Here is a 13,983-nt window from a genome sequence, read left to right as displayed (position 1 = left end):
GTCCTTGGATGAAGTTCCATACTCAGGCTCCATGCTTTCGGGGAGCCTGCTTTTCCCTCTGCTTGCCATTCCCCCTGCTTGTGCTCTCTGACAAATAAATAAATAAATCTTTAAAAAAAATAAAACAGTAAATAAATAAAATCAGTTAGCCTACCAGCATATCCACACAAGAGAATACGTCATTATATAAAAGAAGAAAAAAGGGGAGAACTCCCTGTTATTTTAAAGTCAAAAGACCGCCATACAGTTAGACAGTTTAAATAAAAAGGCTATAATATAAAACATTAATATGTTGTCTTCTACATAAAAAGTAGGGGAAATAGTTATCTATATATTTTGTTTCTATTTGCAAAAATACTGGTAAAATACACAAATAATAAAAGTGGTTACCTATAGAGAGCAGAGAAGGCAGGGATAGAGTAGTAATAAGACTCTCAATACAGACAATGGGGAAGGTATGTGCTATGGTGAGTGTTGTGAAGTGTGCAAACCTGGTGCAGACCTGTACCCCTGGGGCTAATAATACAGTATATGTTAATTTTTTTTAAAAATGGGGAAAAAGACTCAATACATACCGTTTTATATTATTTTGAAATTTGAACCAAATAACCGTACTACCAATTTAAAAATTTTTAAACAAATTTTTAAATACTTGAGAAGCCTGAGTTTTGTAATATATTCTGCTACACTTATTAATTAGAACTTATCTGTTACTATATACTGACATAGTTAATGATGACTTACCTGTATACATTATTAGCAGTATAACAGATTTTAAGTTCCCCGGAAGAAAGAAGTATAATCTCCTTGAAGACAAAGATCATGTCTTATTCATTCTATAACCTCACTGCCAAGCACAGTGCCTGATGCACAGTGGTTCAAATAACCACTATACAGTTTCTTTCTCTTAATCCCCCAAATGTTAAGGTGGATGTGAACCTTAAAAAAGGGGGGGGGATATTTTTCTTGATTCTGTCCCCTATTCCACCATGACCCAAGAGATATTCCTTCTTCCCTTTGTGACCAAATTTCTAGTAGTCTAGTCTATACTCATTCTATGTCTAACTTCCTCAATTTAGTTTTTCACTAACCCCTCTATTATGACTCTTCTGCTAAGACAATGAATCTCAAACTTTAGTATATATCAGAATAATCAGAGCAGGATTTAAGCGATTTCCTATGCAGCCACTTTCCCATTCCTCACTTGGCCTTTTAATAATCTATAAGGTCGAGGGGCAACTGGGTGGCTCAGTCAGTTAAGTGTCTGCTTTCGGCTCCTGAGATCCAGCCCCGCATCGGGCTCCCTCTCCGTCTGTTGCTCCCCTCAAATAAAATCTTAAAAAAGAAAAAACAAAAAAACGTAACAATCTATAAGGTCTGAAATGAAACATGGAAAATTGATTTTTTTTAAAAGATTTATGCATTTATGGGGCGCCTGGGTGGCTCAGTGGGTTAAAGCCTCTGCCTTCTGCTCGGGTCGTGATCCCAGCGTCCTGGGATCGAGCCCCGCATCGGGCTCTCTGCTCGGCAGGGAGCCTGCTTCCTTCTCTCTCTGCCTGCCTCTCTGCCTACTTGTGATCTCTGTCTGTCAAATAAATAAATAAAATCTTTAAAAAAAAAAGATTTATGCATTTATGAGAGAGAGCAGGGGGTGGGGGGTCAGAGGGAGAGAAAGAATCTCAAGCAGAACTCCCCACTGAGCTCAGGGCCCAATGCAGGGCTTTATCTCAGGGCTCTAGGATCATGACCTGAGCCAAAATCAAGAGTCAGATGCTCAACCGACTGAGCCACCCAGGTGCCCCAGAAATGGTATTTTAAACCAGTATCTCATTTAATTCTGATACAGGTAGCCTGCCTAAACATATCTGAAAACCAGTTGGCTAACATCATCAGTAACTTTCCAACAGCCAAATTCAACTTCTGTTCCTCTCTCTCAGCATTTGATACCTGCCTAAAACTCCTTCCTCCATCGCCCTCTACCACACAAACAGACTCTCCTCTCTAACCAACACTTAAGTTTCTTTACTTCTAAGAGCCCCTAACCCTTACATGATAAGGCTTCAGGGCTCTGTCAGTGACCCAATTCCTTACTTTTATACACACTTGGTTAAGTATTAACAGCCATACCCACTTCTTCAACTACCACTAATATAACCCTAAATCCTGGTACTTTAAATTCCAGAGGCTATAAAGTATAGGAGGGAAAAAAATGGCTTTGGCATCACACAAAGCTGAATTCAAAATATGTGCTCTGCTATTTACATGGTAACATGCTTAAAGTTACACACTTTTCTGAATTTCCACTTTGTCCTCCTTTAAAACTGAGAACACCTAACAAGTTTTTGTTCAGATTAAAAAAAAAAAAAAAGATTAAATGAGAGAAGTTCCTTTCCCTTCCTCGCATGCCCAGAAGACCCCATGCCATGGGCCTCAGAGGTAGTAAGCAAGGCACAGCTAGCCTAAGGTTGGGAAACTGGCAGATACAAGGTGACTGAGCATATAAGTAAATATACTAAGGATAATGGTAGCCAATTTCTTACTGTGTAAAAGGATTTACAAATACCGAAAGGGAAAGACTAGAAAGACCCCTAGGGTGTTGGATTGGAATTGATATATCAATGTAAAATATAAATATAAATGTAAAATGTAAATATATATAATATAGAAACAAATTCAGGTGTGTGTGTGTGTGCATATATTTCCTAGCTGTGTCCACTCTAGAAGTGTTTATACTCCAGCACATTAATGAGCACATTAAGCATACAAATCTCAGTTTCTAGATAACACCGCTACTGGAAGAAATCAGAATTCCTTGGGAAAGATGCATGATTCCAGAGCTGGAACAGAAAAAGTACAAAATGAGTTTGGAACATCTCATGCCAGAAAGTAAGAAATGATTCAAAAGGACAGGGACATATCAAAAAGATTCAGGAGCCCTCTTGAAGGGGGTCCCACTAGCCAAATATAGGACAATTTAAACATTAAAAAAAAAAAAGGTCAAAAATAACAATAAAACACACTTAACAGGAATAGAAATCCATGATATATCAGTATATCCATACTGATATAATTAAATGAATGGGTAAATAAATGCATGGGGAAGAAGGAAGACATGTGTTTTCAGTAGAAAATCAACCAGTAAATACAGGTGGCAACCTTCATAGTAGTGGCTGATTCAGGCAGAAGTCATCATCAGTGGCCCCAAAGACTAGTGAATCGAGGTTTGATGACGAAAAGCCTTCTAGGAGCGTTAGCGCTCTTCCCACAAAAGAGTTACCAATTACAAAAGTAAAAAGGATGACTTTACAGTGTACAAACCTAATAGAGGGGTACATAATGTGTTCAGGGTAAACATCACAGTGATGGGACAATACTGTATGCATCCTAGTGATACACTAAGAACAGCACATCATTTCTTTTTTTTTTTTAAGATTTTAATTTATTTGACAGAGGAAGGCAGAAAGGCAGGTGGCAGGGGTGGGGGTGGGGGGAAGCAGGCTCCCTGCCAAGCAGAGAGCCTGACGCAGAGCTCAATCCCAGGACCCTGAGATCATGACCCGAGCCGAAGGCCACTGAGCCACCCAGGCGCCCCCCCAGCACATCATTTCTATGGTATACCTGCCAACAACGCAGTTAGTCTGCACATGAGCAAACCACTGGATGAACCGAAGTTAAGGGATATCTTACAGAATAAAAAAAGTCAAGGTCATAAAAGACAGAAATACTGAGGAACTGTTTCAAACTGAGGAGACTGAAGAGACATTATAATTAAATGTGATGTGTGATCCTGAACTGGATCTTAGACCAAAAAATTAAATAAACTGTTGGGATAAAAGGAAAATTTTGAATGGCATCTGGGGATTTGAAGGTAGTGTTGCATCAGTGCTGATTCTCTGATTTGGTGATTATGTAAAAGACCATCCTGTTTTGGTAAAGACACACTAGATTATTTAGGAGTAAAGGGCATCATGTGTGCTACTTGCTCTCAAATGGTTCACAAACAGCCTAATGAGATAAAAAATGGTACATTTCTCTGAAATGACTGGAAGTAGGGATAAAAATGAGAGACCAGAAATGAGATGGCTAGGTAGTTTCACTAAAATTTGAGAATCTAATAAGATATAGCAGAAAGAGAGAAAAGGTCAAAGATGATGTTAAAGTTCTTTCTAAGGCATCTGGAAGGAAAGTCCTCATTGAGCCCACTACAGTGAGTCACACACAAGAATGTTGCACACTTACCTTGTGTACACACACAATATATGCGCAATATACATATATGTATTAGAAAAATTATTTAAGGAAAAGATCTTTTAAAAAGATTTTATTTATTTATTTGACAGGGATCAACAAGTAGGCGGGGACCCCCCCCCTCAGGCCCACACCCAGGAAGCAGGCTCCCTGCTGAGCAGAGAGCCTGATGTGGGGCTCCATCTGAATCGTAACCTGAGCTGAAGGCAGAGGCTTTAACCTTTAACCCACTGAGCCACCCAGGAAACCCCAAGAAAAAGATTTTTAATTAAAATAATTCAAGGGAAAAAAAATGGTTGAAGGAAATTCAAGGGCTCTTTGTGCTGGATTTGCAACTTTTCTGTAGACTTGAAATTATTTCAAAATAAATTAATTTTTAAAATTCAGTGAGAACTCATGACATCCTTGGTGCCTAGCAAAATACCTGGCTCACTACATGTACTCAATAAAAATTATTTGGCTTTCCCTTTCCAGCTACCCAAAGAAGAAATCTTTTCCTCTTTCTCTTACATCCATTCTAATGAAACTGCCTAATTAGTTTTATCAACTCTTTCCTCTTTCTCTTTTCCTCTTTCTCTTATATCCATTCTAATGAAACTGTCCAATTAGTTTTCACTTCTAGCCCCACATCCTTATTTTCATTTCCCCATTTCCAACTATAATCTCTCACCTGGACCACTGCAAGAGCATCCTAACCAGTCTCTCTATGCCGTTTCTAACTTCATCTTTGCACGTCCTTATCTCCTCCCAACGAAATCATTATCTAGAAGTTAAGAGTTGCCTTTCAAAACTCGTATCTAATCTTATTCCATTATTTAAATACCTACAATTGCTTCCAAATGTAAATTCTGATTTCCCAAGAGGCAGACTAAACACTTGTGTAGGGGAAGAACAATGCAGAAGCACCAAAAATGTATTTCACATATACACACAAAACAATAAAGTAATTACTGGGAGGAAAGGGAAGAGAAGAAAGGCAGGTTAAAAGAGGGACTCTGAGGGCGCCTGGGTGGCTCAGTGGGTTAAAGCCTCTGCCTTCGGCTCAGGTAATGATCCCGGAGTCCTGGGCCCCGAATCGGCTCTCTGCTCGGTGGGGAGCCTGCTTCCTCCTCTCTCTGCCTTCCTCTCTGCCTACTTGTGATCTCTGTCTGTCAAATAAATAAATAAAATCTTAAAAAAAAAAAAAGAGGGACTTTGATCTGACCTTCTTTGTGTTTATTTTAGGGTCTGGTATTGGTTATGTTTTTTTTTATCACATGTGGGAATGCCAAGGTTGAGTGGGTACTATAAACTTTCCAATACTTAGAGCCTGTAAAACAGTGCTTTTCTCATTCCTTTTCTCACCTTGGCACCAAAGAAAATATTTTTTAGCACAGTGGGATAAGCCAAGACTGTTTAATTAAGGTCAAAAGAAACCATCTGGGGGTTCCAATATGCCCAGGTCCAATAGGTTGATGGGCACCTTGCTCTCTGGCACATACGTACAGCACTCCTGACACACCAGTTGGGAAGTTCTAAAGTTCTTACTGTAATTCCACACATAGCCCAAACAAGGACCTCAGAACGTTTCATCTCCTAAGTAATCAACATCCACATGCAGGAACACAGACATCAAGACTCATCCAACAGACAGAGACCAACATATACAAGACAACTTGCATTTCTCCAAACACACTAGGCATCCTTTCATACTTCTGACGTTTTGTACATGCTGTTCTCTCTACCCAGATCAATTCCAATCCATCCTCCAAGACACTACTCAAATGCCACTTCTCATTTCCCCCAGATCCTATTACACTTGTCACTCTGAATCGTAATTGTTTGTTGACATGTGTTACCATACCAGAATTAGGTTGGTAAATGAGTGTTCACTACATCATTTCCCAATAAACCAAATTTTCCAAAATACATTAATTAAAACCATTTAGGTAAAGTTAAATTAAAATTAAATTAAAACCAGGTAAAATTTTATAATCAATTAGCATTTTCCCCCAAAACAAAAATGCTCATTGTTCTTTAAAATTTCTCTTTAAAAGAAAATCTAGGGACACCTGGGTGGCTCAGTTCATTAAGCAGCTGCCTTCAGCTCAGGTCTTGATCCCAGCACTTCTAGGATCAAGTCCCACATCCAGCTCTTGGCTCAGCAGAGAGCTAGCTTCTCTCCCTCCCACTCTGCCTGCTGCTCTCCAAACTTGTACTCTTTCTCTCTGTTAAATGAATAAATAAAATCTTAAATAAAAAAATAAAAGAAAATCTACCATAGAAATATTCATACCACTGGACGATTATGCAAATAGTTTAGGATTTTAAACTGAGGAAACAAACTTTAAGCACAGAGAGATTCACTGCAGATTTTAAGAATGGAAACTTTAGTGACAACCAATGGTTAACAAAAGATAAATGACTAAAGCAATCACCTGATTGATAAATCATCTGAATTGCTAAGTAGTTGTTTAAATTATATTCATTGTGATGGAAATGGAAAAATGAGAAAAATGTCAGCTACCATTTACTGATCATCTCTTCTATTTAAAAAGTACCAGATACTTTTCACAAATTATCCTAATTCTCATAAAAATTCAAGGTCAAGTATTATTATCCTAATTTCATAGACAAGAAAGTAAGCTTGAAGGCTATAAAATTTGCCCAAAGTTTTTGAGAACAGATTCCAACCTACATCAACATGACTCCAAAATCTATCATCTTTTTCCTACACTACAATGCTTCTACCATACAATGTCTCCAATATATTAAACTCAAAAGTGTATCTCCACTGTGTAGCTCCACTGTAAAACCGTATTTGTAAAAATATGGACAATTGCCTGGAAAGAAACAAAAATATTAGACTGGTGATTAAGGGTGAATGTTGTGACATTATGATTCCTTTAAATTAGCAACTCTTTTTTTTTTCTTAAGATTTTATTTATTTATCTGACAGAGAGAGTGAGAGAGCACTAGCAGGGGGGACAATGGGGAGAGAGAGAGAGAAGCAGACTCCCCGCCGAGCAGGGAGCCAGATGCGGGGCTCGATCCTAGAGCCATGGGATCATGACCTGAGGGGAAGGCAGACGCTCAACCAATGCAGCCACCCAGGTGCCCCTAAATTAGCAACTCTTTAAAGGAGAATTGCTGAGCAATGATCTGAACTCCTGTGGCAATAAAAAACAACTCCCATTTTATTTTATTTTTTTTTAAAGATTTTATTTATTTATTTGACAGATATCACAAGTAAGCAGAGAGGCAGGCAGAGAGAAAGGATGAAGCAGGCTCCCCACTGAGCAGAGAGCCCGACGCGGGGCTCGATCCCAGAACCCCAAGAACATAACCTGAGCCGAAGGCAGAGGCTTTAACTCACTGAGCCACCCAGGCACCCCACAACTCCCATTTTAAGTTTTTTAGTATTTTATTAGGGACATAGAATAGGTAACATGTAAAAACTTGAGAAGGATGTACTCAACAAACATGTAAACAATCAGATATTAACACCAGGGTGCTTACTACTAGGATTCAAAACTGATGATTATAAACTGGATTAAGCAGCATTTTCCAAGAAAAAAAAAAGGTGAATTTTGAGGAAGACTTAAGGAGACACATGGATTGAAGACAGGAATGTTTAAACTGAGAAAACAAGGGTGAGGAAAAAACAAGAATATTTTCTTTTTAAGCAAGAATGAGAAACAAGGTTAGTAAGATGAAGTTGGAAAGCCTTCAAGGCCAAGCCGATAAGTCTGAAATTAATTTGATAAGTAACAAGGAATTTTAACAGACATGTTCTTAAATGGGAAGGCAGCATGCTGAAATATGGTCTTTAAACATTCAAACTTTGTTCCAAGGAAAAGTACAGTCTTTGGTTAAACAATGTTTAATAACGGGGGCAGGGGGAATATTCCACCATTCTTTACCTGTGCTTTATACATATTCTTCTACAAAGGAAACTGACTAAACAAACAAAAATGTTTACATAAAGGGTGAGTATTTTGGGAAGAAGGGCCCTTTCGGATATATTAAATACTACTGTACATTATATATTTTTTAAAGATTTTATTTATTCATTTGACAGACAAGAGATCACAAGCAGGCAGAGAGGCAGGCAGAGAGAGTGGAGGAAGCTGGCCTCCCGCTGAGCAGAGAGCCCGATGTGGGGCTCAATCCCAGGACCCTGGGATCATGACCTGAGCTGAAGGCAGAGGCTTTAACCCACTGAGCCACCCAGGTGCCCCACTACTGTACATTTTAATACGAATCCCAGAACTCTAGAGCAAGAAGGGATGCTGGAGATAATCCTATAGTGACAACCTCTTCATTTTCACAACGGATTAAATTGAGGCTCAAGAACTAAATAGGGGCACCTGGGTGGCTCATTGGGTTAAAGCCTCTGCCTTCAGCTCAGGTCATGATCCTGGGGTCCTGGGATCGAGCCCCACATCAGGCTCTCTGCTCAGTGGGGAGCCTCCTTCCCTTCCTCTCTCTCTGCCTGCCTCTCTGCCTACTTGTGATCTCTGTCAAATAAATAAATAAAATCTTTTAAAAGAAAAAAAGAACTAAATAAGGTGTCTAAATGCCATATACAAACTAGTGGAAGATTCACTACTAAAACTCAGATTTTCTAGGCAGCACCATCTAAAGCTGTGCTAACCAATATTAATAGCTTCTAGGAACATCTGGTTATTTAAATTTAAACCGGTTAAAATTAAATACAATTTACAGTTCCTCAGGCATGACAGTCACATTCAAGTGATCTGTGCCACACATGATTAATGGCTACCATACCTGACAGTGCAGAAAGAGGATTTCCATCACTGCAGAAAGTTTAATTGGACAGTATAATCTACAGAATAAGCTTTAGTCAGACAGACCTCGTTTTAATTCTACTTATTAGTAGTGTGATCCTAGACTAGTTATTTAATTTCCCTTTGACCCCATTGGGGTGGGGGGAGGAAGCAAGGGATTAATACTTCCCTCACAAAGTGTACTTGATGATTATATGGGATAACATGAAAAGCCCCTTTACTCTGTCAGGCACATAACAGACAATTAACACTTCCCCTTTGGATAACTTTTTTCTTTCTAATCCCCAAATAACATCGTTAATAAAGATACAAACACAAGAACACCCCAATTAATATCTTCCCTTCAAGATAATCCACAGCATTTAATTTTCAATCTGTTCCTATCAATGTTTTCAAATACTTGCACCCTTCTTCCAGGGTTGCTACTCAGGAATAATGAAATGAAGAACGAAGGTAAAGGGGAATGCCTCTAGTGAAGTAGAAGAGAATGTAATAAATTTCTTGCTTATTTCCCATCCTACTTTAAATATGACCATACTGACTGATCATGCAGAGGAAAAGAAAGAAATTACACTGTCCCTAGATACAGCACTTTCACACCAGTAAAGAAGATTCTACAGTACTTCTACATTACATTCCTTCTCACCACCTGTACTAATTGAATATTAAATGAAGAAATATCACTTTCCTCTTACAATACTTTCCCAGTAAACAGTAATAAAAAAGATTTCCAGGATGTTAAACCAACCTTCCAGGTTTCACAGCCTGATCTAGTAAACGGACAAATTTAACAAATCTAGACTACAGCACATAAAAAATTTCACACTATGCATGCTATTACACAGAAAAACAACAAAATTCAACTCAGTTTGTAGCCAGTGATTTTCTGCCAACACTAAATTTTATGTAGGAGCAACAACTCATACTTAGCCACATCAAGTTAAAGAGACTTGCTATTTCTCATGAGATCACCAATTTTACACTCCTAAAACTAATAAAGAATTAAAGAACTTTTAAAGGTTCACGTTTAGACATCCACCAAACAAGACTTCTACATATTTTTTAAGCAAGAACTTGTTGCTTAAAACTGACCATATTAACTCCCAAAGGGCAGGGGAGGAGGACCCCTCAATGTCTCCTTGAAATTTGTCTGGCATTCTCTTACTTTGGTCCTTAAAGATAATTCACTCAAAACACGACCAACAATCCCCCTTAAAGAGTTCAGAACAACTCACATAAATGCTAAAGAGATAACACTGCATATTATACTGTCACTTTACTCTAATTAATTTTATTAGGTAAAACTAAAATATTTTGAATATACAAATCAGAGAGTAACAATATTCTACGGAGTGGGTCATATAAATTTTTTTTTTAATGAAAAAAGTTAAAAAAAAAAGTCTTCATCACTATCCTACATAAAGTACTTTATAAATTAAAAAAAGTCAGGCTTCTATGCCTGAACTGATGAAATCTAATTTGTGAGAGTCTATAATTTTTTAAAGTCCTTCAGTAATAATGAAGTGTACATTGGTTGCATTAGAATAGGTCAAATGAATTTTCCTGAGGCTGCACTCTAAGTACATCTGACCCAGAAAGTATTTTTAGCAAGTGTGTTCAATCAATGCTGGTTTTATGCCTAGCCTAAATTAGAAATTGGGTGTCACAAATTTAAAGTAACCAAGTTAGTAGGGACATTTTAAAAACATATTTTATGTTAAAAACCTAAAAGATACTCAGAACATAAGAAAAAACTACAAGTTTGAAACAATTCGATACAACAGCCCCAAAGCTAAGCAGGTTAGGAAACAGGCAATAAGAAAGTCATATCCTCTTCATTACTACTTTTCAGTTAACATGTGATTTTCTAGCTTAATAAACTTTAACCTACTATTAGTAAAAACTACAAAATAGTGATGGTGTTTTTTTTTAATCTCTTGCCAAATATTTAAAACAGATTAGCTAAATCATAAATATTCCACGGCCTGAAAGACCATTTTTTTAAATTAAACCAAACCACTCAGGAACACAATGTTGGACCATGCGCATGTTTCAGTGAAAAGCAGTTAACAAAGATATGTGTGTCATTAAAGTAAAACAAAAAACAGAAAGAGACATAAAAATAAATTCTGTAGTAACTGGAGCATAAACTTATTCTGACAAAAAATGGTGGGATCCACAAAAGATTGCACTCTTATTGTGAGTCAGTAAAGTTCTATACAAATTTAGGCTTATGAAAAATCTCTTTCAAAAAAATCGCTGAATTTTATATTCATCAAATTCAAGATCTAATTTATGTATCTAGCTCTGTTTCAATAAGCACACTCGGGACTCTGAACAATCATTTATTTAAGGTCAGTTCCTACTCCCCTAAAAAAAACGAAAAATCGTTCTCTCTGGCATGTTAAGATTCCAAAATCAGGGAAAAAAATGTCCGGGCTTTTACTGTTCCATCATCTTTTTACTCAAATCATCTTTTACAAGTCGGGTATATTGGCTTTTGGGTGGTTTTTTTCTCCCCCTCATAAACATGTGTTAAGCTGTAGTTTTCAACCAGACCCAAGATTCAACCTAATATTACTCCAACTCTGATTTAAAAGCAGTTGGTATACTGAAGATATACAGGTTCCCCCGGAACAAGCGCTTGAAAAATCCTACAAAATCGTTCTTGTCCATAGTGGTGTCACTACAGGAGGCAACCCTAGACATAAAAGCCTCCCCTTCCAAATTTCGCAGACACACCAATACATGTATCTGTGCAACTGTAAACTGTTCCATTTTAAGGAAACCCTGGGAAATGCATCGGTACATCTACTTAGCTACATCTCAACTTTTTTTGGCCCAACTACAGATTCCTAAATACAAGTATATACCGGTAGAATCACAAGAGCCTTAAAACTTCAACAGTACGGACAATCTGCCCAGGCAGCATATGTAAGAAGCACTCATACAACCCAATTTAAAAAAAAAAAAAAGGAATCCAACCAACAATGGGAAAACTCAGAAGATTGTAAAATCGTACCTAGACTTTAGGTCCTGTGGAATATTCCCGTCTCCGCACCGATTCCATCCCCTCTCCCTTCGCTCACCCATATTCCAACTATAACCCCCCGGAGCTGCGAGAGCCGAGGTCCCGGAAAGAAAGGGGGGCGGGGGGAACAAGCATCATTTTTCCCCTTGTCTTAAATCAACCTTGTTGCCTCCGGCTAGCCCTACCTGGCTCGCCTCCCACACCCAGGTTAACAGCTCCGCGCACCGAGCAGGGCCGAGAGGCCGGCCGGGACCCCAGAGCCTCTTACCTTCGTAGCACAGCCGCGTCCCCTCGGCTAGAGAAGAAAAGCCTCGAGGCCCGGGCGCGCCGGGGGGAAGCGCGTCCGCCGCGCCGCTCCCGGGGTCTCCCTCAGCGCCCCCCTAGCAGCCGCCGCCGCAGCGGCCGCGCCACGGCCCCGAGCGGCCAACACCACCTCATACTGCGGGGCTGCCGCGGGCCGGCGCCGCCGGGGAGGCGGGCGGGAGGCGGGCGGGCGGCGCGCGCTCCCACCTCCCTGCGGGGATGAGATAATCCACACCCCCCAAAGTGCCGTGGGGGAGGGGAGCCCCGGGGTGGGGTGGGGGGGACTGGCCCCAAACCTCCGACCCTCCGGCCAAAGCCAAGTCTCTCCTATCCCCGGCTCAGGCCCCGAATTCAGCCCCTGTGGACCCAGGAGTCCCGAGAGAACAATGTGGGGGGGCCGCGAGGAGCGGAAAAGCGCGCAGCGCGGCGTGAGCAGGCGGGTAATCCTGGGCAGCGTTTGTGTGTGAGAGTGCAAGAGGAGCTCAGTCTATCCACTCCTTGTCCTCCTCCTCTTCCTCCTCCTCCTCCTCCGTCTCCTCCTCCTCCCTCAAGCACACCCCGTCTCCCAGGCCACAGCATAGCAACCGAACATGGCGGCTGCGCAGACGCCGCCACTCAGCGGCCAGGAGCGGCGGCGGCCGCAACTGGAGGCGATCTCGCGAGAGGCGAGGCCGAAATCCTCCCAGCTAGCGCGGGCATAAGAGGTTGCACCAGAGCGGGCGCCGGGGGACACGCAGGTGCGATAGAGGCCGGACCTGGGTAGGTTGGGAAGGAAGGGCTGGAGGAGGGGCGGAGCGCTGTAGCCCCGCCCCATGGCCCAGCAGCGATTGGTTACTTGAACTGCGACCCCTGCTGGACCTACTGACCTAAGGGACAGAAACCTAAGACGGAGGGGCAGAAACTTAAAGCGGAAAACCAGACCTCTTGGTCCCAGGTCGTTCCGACTTCAGTGCTAATAGAGGATACAGGTTTTAGGATGCAGTTCTGAATCATTTCCTCTCATAAATATAGACACTAAAACAAAGAACAAACAATGTTCTTTTATAAAACAAATGTCTGGGTGCTTTCTGTGTGCCAAGAATGGTGTGCTTTTAAAAACTGAATTAATTCATTCTAATAACGCATATGAATTTGGTGTTGCCACGTGAGGGTTTTTAGCCAGGTGCATTCGTATTTTACTGATGCTATAAACTCATTGTGATAAGACTGATGCCTACCGGCTGGGAGATGCCAGCTGAAATGATGGGAGGAGGGATTTTGGGGACCAGCACACCTCTTTTTGCAATCATTTTTGTCAGTGCCGGCTCCTGTAGCCTGGTCCTTTCTTGCTCTTCCTTGCTCTTAGCGTTAGTACCCCACCAGCGCCGAATTCATATAAGCGTTCTTTCAAGTATCACTTTTTCTCCAAGTCAACAAAATGCCTATTTAATTAATCGGGGCTGGTTTTTACAAGATGAAATCTTGCGAATTTATACAAATCTGTGAAAGACAGAGATTTCTACTGACTATCTTCTCCTTCACATGCCCTCTCAATTTTTCCATCTTAAAAAGACAGCTTGTCAGTCCATATTCTTGCTTTACATCTTCAACTTACTTTCCTTCCCAGGGCTT

At 40.4% G+C, this 13,983-nt stretch overlaps 1 protein-coding gene across 3 annotated transcripts in view; it reads right to left on the bottom strand.

Moving 5' to 3' along the window:
- Positions 1 to 12,872, bottom strand: part of PTPN4 (protein tyrosine phosphatase non-receptor type 4) — a 223,384-nt gene extending 210,512 nt beyond the window's left edge. For all 3 annotated transcript variants that reach the window (XM_046018960.1, XM_046018962.1, XM_046018961.1), the window contains exon 1: positions 12,338 to 12,872. The gene's annotated coding sequence lies outside the window, so the exon portion shown is untranslated. The remainder of the gene's footprint in view (positions 1 to 12,337) is intronic.
- Positions 12,873 to 13,983: the final 1,111 nt, after the last annotated feature.

The sequence above is a fragment of the Meles meles genome, chromosome 9 (genome assembly GCF_922984935.1).
Source record: "Meles meles chromosome 9, mMelMel3.1 paternal haplotype, whole genome shotgun sequence".
Taxonomy (NCBI): domain Eukaryota; kingdom Metazoa; phylum Chordata; class Mammalia; order Carnivora; family Mustelidae; genus Meles; species Meles meles.
The sequence above is the reverse complement of the archived record's forward strand: the minus strand, read 5'-3'. Positions and strand labels throughout refer to the sequence as shown.